General features: G+C 41.1%; 1 pseudogene; it reads left to right on the top strand.

Annotated features, from left to right (window-relative positions):
* Positions 1–5,795: 5,795 nt before the first annotated feature.
* The window catches only part of LOC107722473 (uncharacterized), an 8,165-nt pseudogene continuing 7,092 nt past the window's right edge, over positions 5,796–6,868 (top strand).

Consider the following 6,868-nt stretch of genomic DNA (forward strand, 5'->3'; position numbering starts at 1 on the left):
CCTTCCTTCCAGGATAATCGCCAGTTGTCTTAGAACCTGATTGTGCCTCCAGGTGTAACGTCCTTGGGAAAGACTGGTTTTGCAGCTGACGAGGATATGCCTTAGCATTGCTGGGGTTTGACAGAGAGGACATGATGGATCTTCTTCAATCCACTGGTTTAGGTTCTTGGGTGTGGGGAGAACATTGTAGGTGGCTCTGATGATGAAGCTCAATCTGCTTCCTTCCATCTCCCAAAGATCCTTCCAGGTGAGCTTACGTTACTCCAGATTTTCCCAATTAGTCCACTGTCCCTGTTTGGACTGCGAGACAGCCTTTGTGCATCTCTCTGCTTCCTCTTGCTGCAGGACCTCGGCTACTATCAGTTTTCTCCTCTGGGCAGATGTTGCTTTGTACCATATGGGTCGGCTTGTCCCAAGTCCAAAACCCCTTCTTCCCTGCTGTACCTGTCCTACAATGTCTCCATGCCTGAGATCGGATTTTGCTTGCTGTATGGCCTCAGTCAGGGTCCACTTCCTCCCAGTTGCCTACCTGGGAGAAGCGCTTGTATTATAGCATATTGAGACTCGGTCAGGGTCATGTCCAGTGTCACTTTGGTGCATTTGTACTTTTCAGTGTGGCTAGAGACAGGCAGTTCCAGGGCACTTTTCCCATACAGGCCAATATTACTGAGGCATCGCGGGAGTCCAAGCCACTTCTTGAAATAAGAACTAATTGTTCTCTCCAGCTTCTCGATTTTGGTAATGGGGACCTCGTAGACTGTTAGAGGCCACATTAGACGAGGGAGCAATCCGAATTGCAGGCCCCACAGTTTCAGCATGCCAGGAAGCAAGGTATTACTTATGCTGTAAAGGCCTTTGATGGTTTCTTTCCTCATTTGGTCACTCTGATCTGAGTCCTTGAGGCTTGCATTGTACCATCGCCCTAGGCTCATAACTGGTATCTCCAACACCGTTGGAATGGGTGTTTCATCGATGTGGAATCTCTGGTCTACGAGTTTCCCTCTGACAATGGATATGCTTCTAGATTGACTGGGTTTTAATTTCATACGCGCCCATGTTATGTTGGCATGAAGCTTTACCAGTAGACGTTTGGTACATGCAATGGTTGAGGTCAGGGTGGTCATGTCATCCATGTAGGCACAAATAGGAGGAAGACACTGTCCAGACTGCAGACGGTCTCCTCCTACTACCCATTTGGAAGTTTGAATGATCAATTCCATTGCCATGGTAAAGGCTAAGGGGGAGATGGTACACCCTGCCATTATTCCCACTTCCAATGATTGCCACGATGTTGTATACTCTGTTATTGTAAGGCAGAATTGCAGATCTTTGAAGTAGTTTCTGACCAGATGTGTAATGGTCGTTGGCACATGGAAGAACTCAAAGGCCGTCCATAGGGGAGAATGGGGGACGGATCCAAAATAATTGGCCAAGTCCAGGAATAAGATATGCAGATCTCTTCCTTCCCTTTTTTGCAGTCTGGATTTGATGCCATATCATGCTAGTATGTTCTAAGCATCCCGTGAAGCTTGGTACACCAGCTTTCTGTATCGACGTATCAATCAAGTTGTTCTGTTTCAGGTATGTTATCATCCTTTGAGCAACAATGCTAAAGAAGATCTTTCCTTCAACATTCAAGAGATTGATTTGTCAAAATGGCTGATGTTCGAGGCATCCTTTTCCTTTGGGATTAGCACTCCCTCTGCTCTTCACCATGTTTTTGGGATGGTTTGCTTTTTCCAAGCCACTTTCATTTGCCTCCACAGGAACCGAAGGACCTCTGGAGCATTCTTGTACAGCTGGTATGGAACTCCATTTGGTCAGGGAGCTGAAGCTGTCCTTGCCTTTCTCACAGTTTTCTCAACCTCACTCCACCTTGGAGGGCTGTCATCCAATTGATGTTCTGGCTGAGGAATGGGTGGCATGTCTGCTGGCATCACCCTCTGCTCATGTCTCTGGCTATCTGTGTGTGTTGCTTTCAGGTCCTCCAGGTCCTCCAGTTCCTTCTTTGACACTATAAGTGACCCACTCTTTTCCTTTGTAAAGAGAGCTTTCACAAAATATTAATATTATAGTAAATATTAATTTAAATATTAAAATATAGTAAACAGAATAATACTTTTAATTTAACAGATTATTGTTTTGGGTGGCATATGTAATATTGCATACAATTGGGATAAGATGGAGTGCATATAAGTGAGTTCACTGCAAAAAATGATGTCTGCAAATCTCAGCAAATATGGCTCATTAAAATAAACAGATTTTACTTAAAAAATTAAGTTTTGCACATTACTTAATTTAAAACTACGAATCGTACATAACATATTGAGTTTATGGTTTACTTTAATTAATAAAAAAAACACAACAAGTAATTTTGAGTAAAGTGAACAATAATAAAAAAAAATGTAGTCAAATGAACACAATTTTTTTAGGACCCAAGCAGATGTCTGCGCTCAGCAAATATGGCTCATTAAAATAAACAGATTTTACTTAAAAAATTAAGTTTTGCACATTACTTAATTTAAAGCTACAACTGTTAAATAACATATTGTGTTCATGGTTTACTTTAATAAAGAAACACAACAAGTAAATCTGAGTAAAATCAACAATACTCAAAATTTTTGTCAAATTAACACAATTTTTTAGGATCCAAGCAGATACCACGTGACAAACTCGATTAACTTTGAAACGCTCAATTTGTGGTGGCCATTTTAGTAAACCAGATCTCAGAAGAGGACTGCTCATCCACTGTGAAGGTAAGTAGCTGTTATGTGAAATAAGTAGAACTTTTCTTTATCATATATTTTACTAGATATCAAATGAACACTAGGGGTGCTTTCACACTATCACATTTGGTGCGCACCCGGGTTCGATTGGCGTCAGAGTTCGGTACGTTTGGATGATGTGAACGCTGTCTTCCGAACTCAGGTGCGCACCCACGAACCGTACCCGAGTCCACTTAGGGTGTTTTCACACCTGTAGATCGATTGCTTTGTTCCGAAACAGGGATTAAAATTATTACAGTGTTGCTTTTTATTCTTGGTGCGGTTCGCTTTCACACGGCAAAGTTTCTAAACGGACCAAAGTTGTTAATACAAGTCACGCGCGAGTAAACTGTTCTCAATCGAACTCGGGTTCGGACCAAGCAATAGAACCAAGTGTGAAAGCACCCTTAAACATGTGCGTGCATGCTGGAGTCACAACTTTTGTGAGACCAAAATACACATTGTACGGTTATTTTTTACAGTCTGCTTTTGATCATAGGCTAACGTTAATCGTGCTACAGCGACGTTGTACCAGTGGCAGTTCAACATACTGCATGATACGACATACACATCATATGTTAGCATTGTAGCGGTAGTTATGGGCGTATATATCGGTAGACAGGCGTTTTATAGCCATTCCAGTTATAACCTTCAAATGATTTTACTCGCATGCTGTCCTGACATACATTTGATTTTTTCTTTTCAGAAAATCCTGCTTGACTTGACTTGCAAAACTTCTAACCCCTGATTTACACTGCACACGTCTGCAACGCATTACGGCTGCGGCGCGGCCACCGTAGCTGATCAGGGCCACTCTAGTCAATGCTTGTGTTACACCAGCCGTGCCACGGCAGGTTTCAGAGGCGGCTCACCGCGCTGCTTCACTAAAGATAGGCGCCTAGTCTATTTTTGATAGACTGCGTCCAAGCCGCACAGCAAATACAAAATAAAAGTTAAAAAAATTTAATCGTGCTACAGCGACGTTGTACCAGTGGCAGTTCAACATACTGCATGATACGACATACACATCATATGTTAGCATTGTAGCGGTAGTTATGGGCGTATATATCGGTAGACAGGCGTTTTATAGCCATTCCAGTTATAACCTTCAAATGATTTTACTCGCATGCTGTCCTGACATACATTTGATTTTTTCTTTTCAGAAAATCCTGCTTGACTTGACTTGCAAAACTTCTAACCCCTGATTTACACTGCACACGTCTGCAACGCATTACGGCTGCGGCGCGGCCACCGTAGCTGATCAGGGCCACTCTAGTCAATGCTTGTGTTACACCAGCCGTGCCACGGCACGTTTCAGAGGCGGCTCACCGCGCTGCTTCACTAAAGATAGGCGCCTAGTCTATTTTTGATAGACTGCGTCCAAGCCGCACAGCAAATACAAAATAAAAGTTAAAAAAATTCTGCATGTTGATGCTTACTGTTATTTGTTACAGAATGTTTACTGTTGTTCAGTAATCTGTATTTTTAGTCATTTTCAAAAGTGTTTTAAGAGATTTTTTTAAGTTGCGTTTGGAAAAAAAAAATTATAATAAAGAAGTAATTTAATATTCACCAGTTGTCTGTTATGTCTTCCACTCATTGTAATGTATAACTAATTTTAAGTATTGAGCAGTACCTAGGTATTTTAAAATACAAAAACTTAAAATTATCAATCTAATGAGCTTACATTTTATAATGGGTTAAACAAGACTTTTATTGTAGAAATAACTTAAATTTATTAGTATAAACTACTTAAAATATTGTGCTACACCAGCTAATAAATTTGAGCAAAACCATTCACTGGGATACTCAAACATTTAAGCATTGCAGACTAAAGATTTTTAGGTAACACTGCTTAAAATTCCATGCGAAATTTACTTAAGAAGAGGGATGCAAAAATTATGCACTATATTTTAAAGTACATCTAGCATATTATTTTTTTCAGTGTTGAGTGTCTGTGAGTCGCAGACAAAAAAAAAAAAACAGCCTTGTGGATATTATGATCATAAAACAATCATCTAGTACATAGTATTTTTGCTTTTTGTATATGTAAACACTTGAGAATTTTCAAGGTTCTCAGATAGATTATCATTTGTACGACTGCAATCACTAGCATACACTAGCAAAATACTTGATCTATCACATGTGACCTTTACATACTGAGTGCACTTTTTAAATAACATGTCTGTGAATTGTATCAACTTATGCAATAAAATGCTGCAGTTGACATCAAAGGAATTAAAGTACGCATTTATTTTCCATTTTTGTCTAATCCGTCTGATTTCTGTGGGGATTAACAGACCAATCATGAATATTGAGTGAGTGCTTACCGGTTGGAATCTACCAGCAGTGGATGTGCAGTGATAGGTGCCGGTGACAGCTGAATGAAGAGGAGCATCAGGGGAGTAATTTCTCATATCAATGGGTAACATTTGTTGTCTGCCACTGAAGTATTTCTGGGCAAGGAGAGACAAGAATGATTTTGCATGTTGGGTCAGTGCAATTTACTTAACTGAACCTGTAAACTGTCTGCCACTGAAGTATTTCTGGGCAAGGAGAGACAAGAATGATTTTGCATGTTGGGTCAGTGCGATTTACTTAACTGAACCTGTAAACTGTAACAGACCCAAATGGACCATCAGTGAAAGGAAGGTAAGATATTATACAGTACAATATTATATAATGCCGTGTAATAATGTCATGACAGATTGATGTTTTATATATATATATATATATATATCGAGAGAGAGAGAGAGAGAGAGAGAGAGAGAGAGAGACGGGGGGGAAGTCATGAATAACCTTGTCATGAACCTGTATTCATTTTAGATTGCTTGTTGTGGATAATCTAAAGTATTGGTATTAGGCAAACTCTTACATAGTTTGTTGTGCATAAGAGGGATTCAAGAATATTTACTAGTATTCTGCTAACATCAACTTCCTAAACAGTGGCTCTGCAAAACCCTCCACTTCATCTTGTTTAAATTTGTGCCTGGCATTTTTTTCTTCTTTGAAGTGTCCCTTCATTGCAAAATGGATAAAGAGACAGAGGATCTCTCTGGGACACAACCACTACCAGATGACTCTCAAACTGGACCTTCCACTGATCTATTGAAATCTAAAGCATCTTTCTCCTCATGCTCCCCTGCTCCTGGTTCAGCCGTTTCTGCCCTGCAATCTAAAGTCAAAGCAGTGTCCCAGAGAAAGTTAAAGGGCATGGAGAGAGATGATCTATTACCTGAGGGTTCCGCAGAACAATCAGTGAAGAAAAACCAAGACGATGAAGGGCAGTCTACTTGTCAAACAGAATACACTGACCAGAGCAATAAATTAAGCACTGGAGATAAAGAAGTGCTCGAACTCATCTCTGGGATGCAAGGAGAAAATGAGACTTGCAACAAAAGTGGGATAGACAGCCCATCTCAAGGTGCACTAGAAATGTCCCGTGGGATTTGTGAAGGGTCTAGCCTAGAAAACAATGCAGTGGGTGTAGCTGGTGAGCCTCAAGGGGACATCGCAATGAAGTCAACAATATCTTCTCCCAGGCACTGGGCTCCTCCCAAGGGCTTTTGGCGAGTGGCACGACCAGAAATGCTACTTCTTAATTCAGAGAGTTCCTCCACACTGGCGACTCCAAAGGATGTACCACCCACAACTGAGGAGAGTCCAAAATGGAAGCCAAAACTAAAGACTGTGGGCGCAGTTGTTCACAAGGAGCTGCAAAGGTCCGACAGCTTGGAAAGTGCTTTTCATAGGTGTCTCCAGAAGGAGACTGCATCAGCAGATCCAATTGGTGTGCTGTGGAAAGCAGACAGTTGGGAGACTGTGTGCTCCAGGGGAGGGTCTTTGTCTATTGCAGAGAAAGTTGAGATGAACAAGACATTCCTGAACAAATACCAAGTTGATGCTATCGAGATCACAACTTCCATGCGTCCAGAGGGACAGTATCAACCACCAAAGGAGCCGCACAGAGGTATTGCCTTTGCTTGAAGAGATAGTCTACCCAAAATGAAAATTCTGTCATCATTTACTTACTGTCATGTCATGACATTCTTGTGGAACACAAAAGAAGATATTTTGAAAAAATCTGTTTCCCCCCCCCCCCC

The sequence above is a fragment of the Sinocyclocheilus rhinocerous genome, unplaced genomic scaffold (assembly GCF_001515625.1).
Source record: "Sinocyclocheilus rhinocerous isolate Xijiao unplaced genomic scaffold, SAMN03320098_v1.1 scaffold161, whole genome shotgun sequence".
Classification (NCBI taxonomy): Eukaryota; Metazoa; Chordata; class Actinopteri; order Cypriniformes; family Cyprinidae; genus Sinocyclocheilus; species Sinocyclocheilus rhinocerous.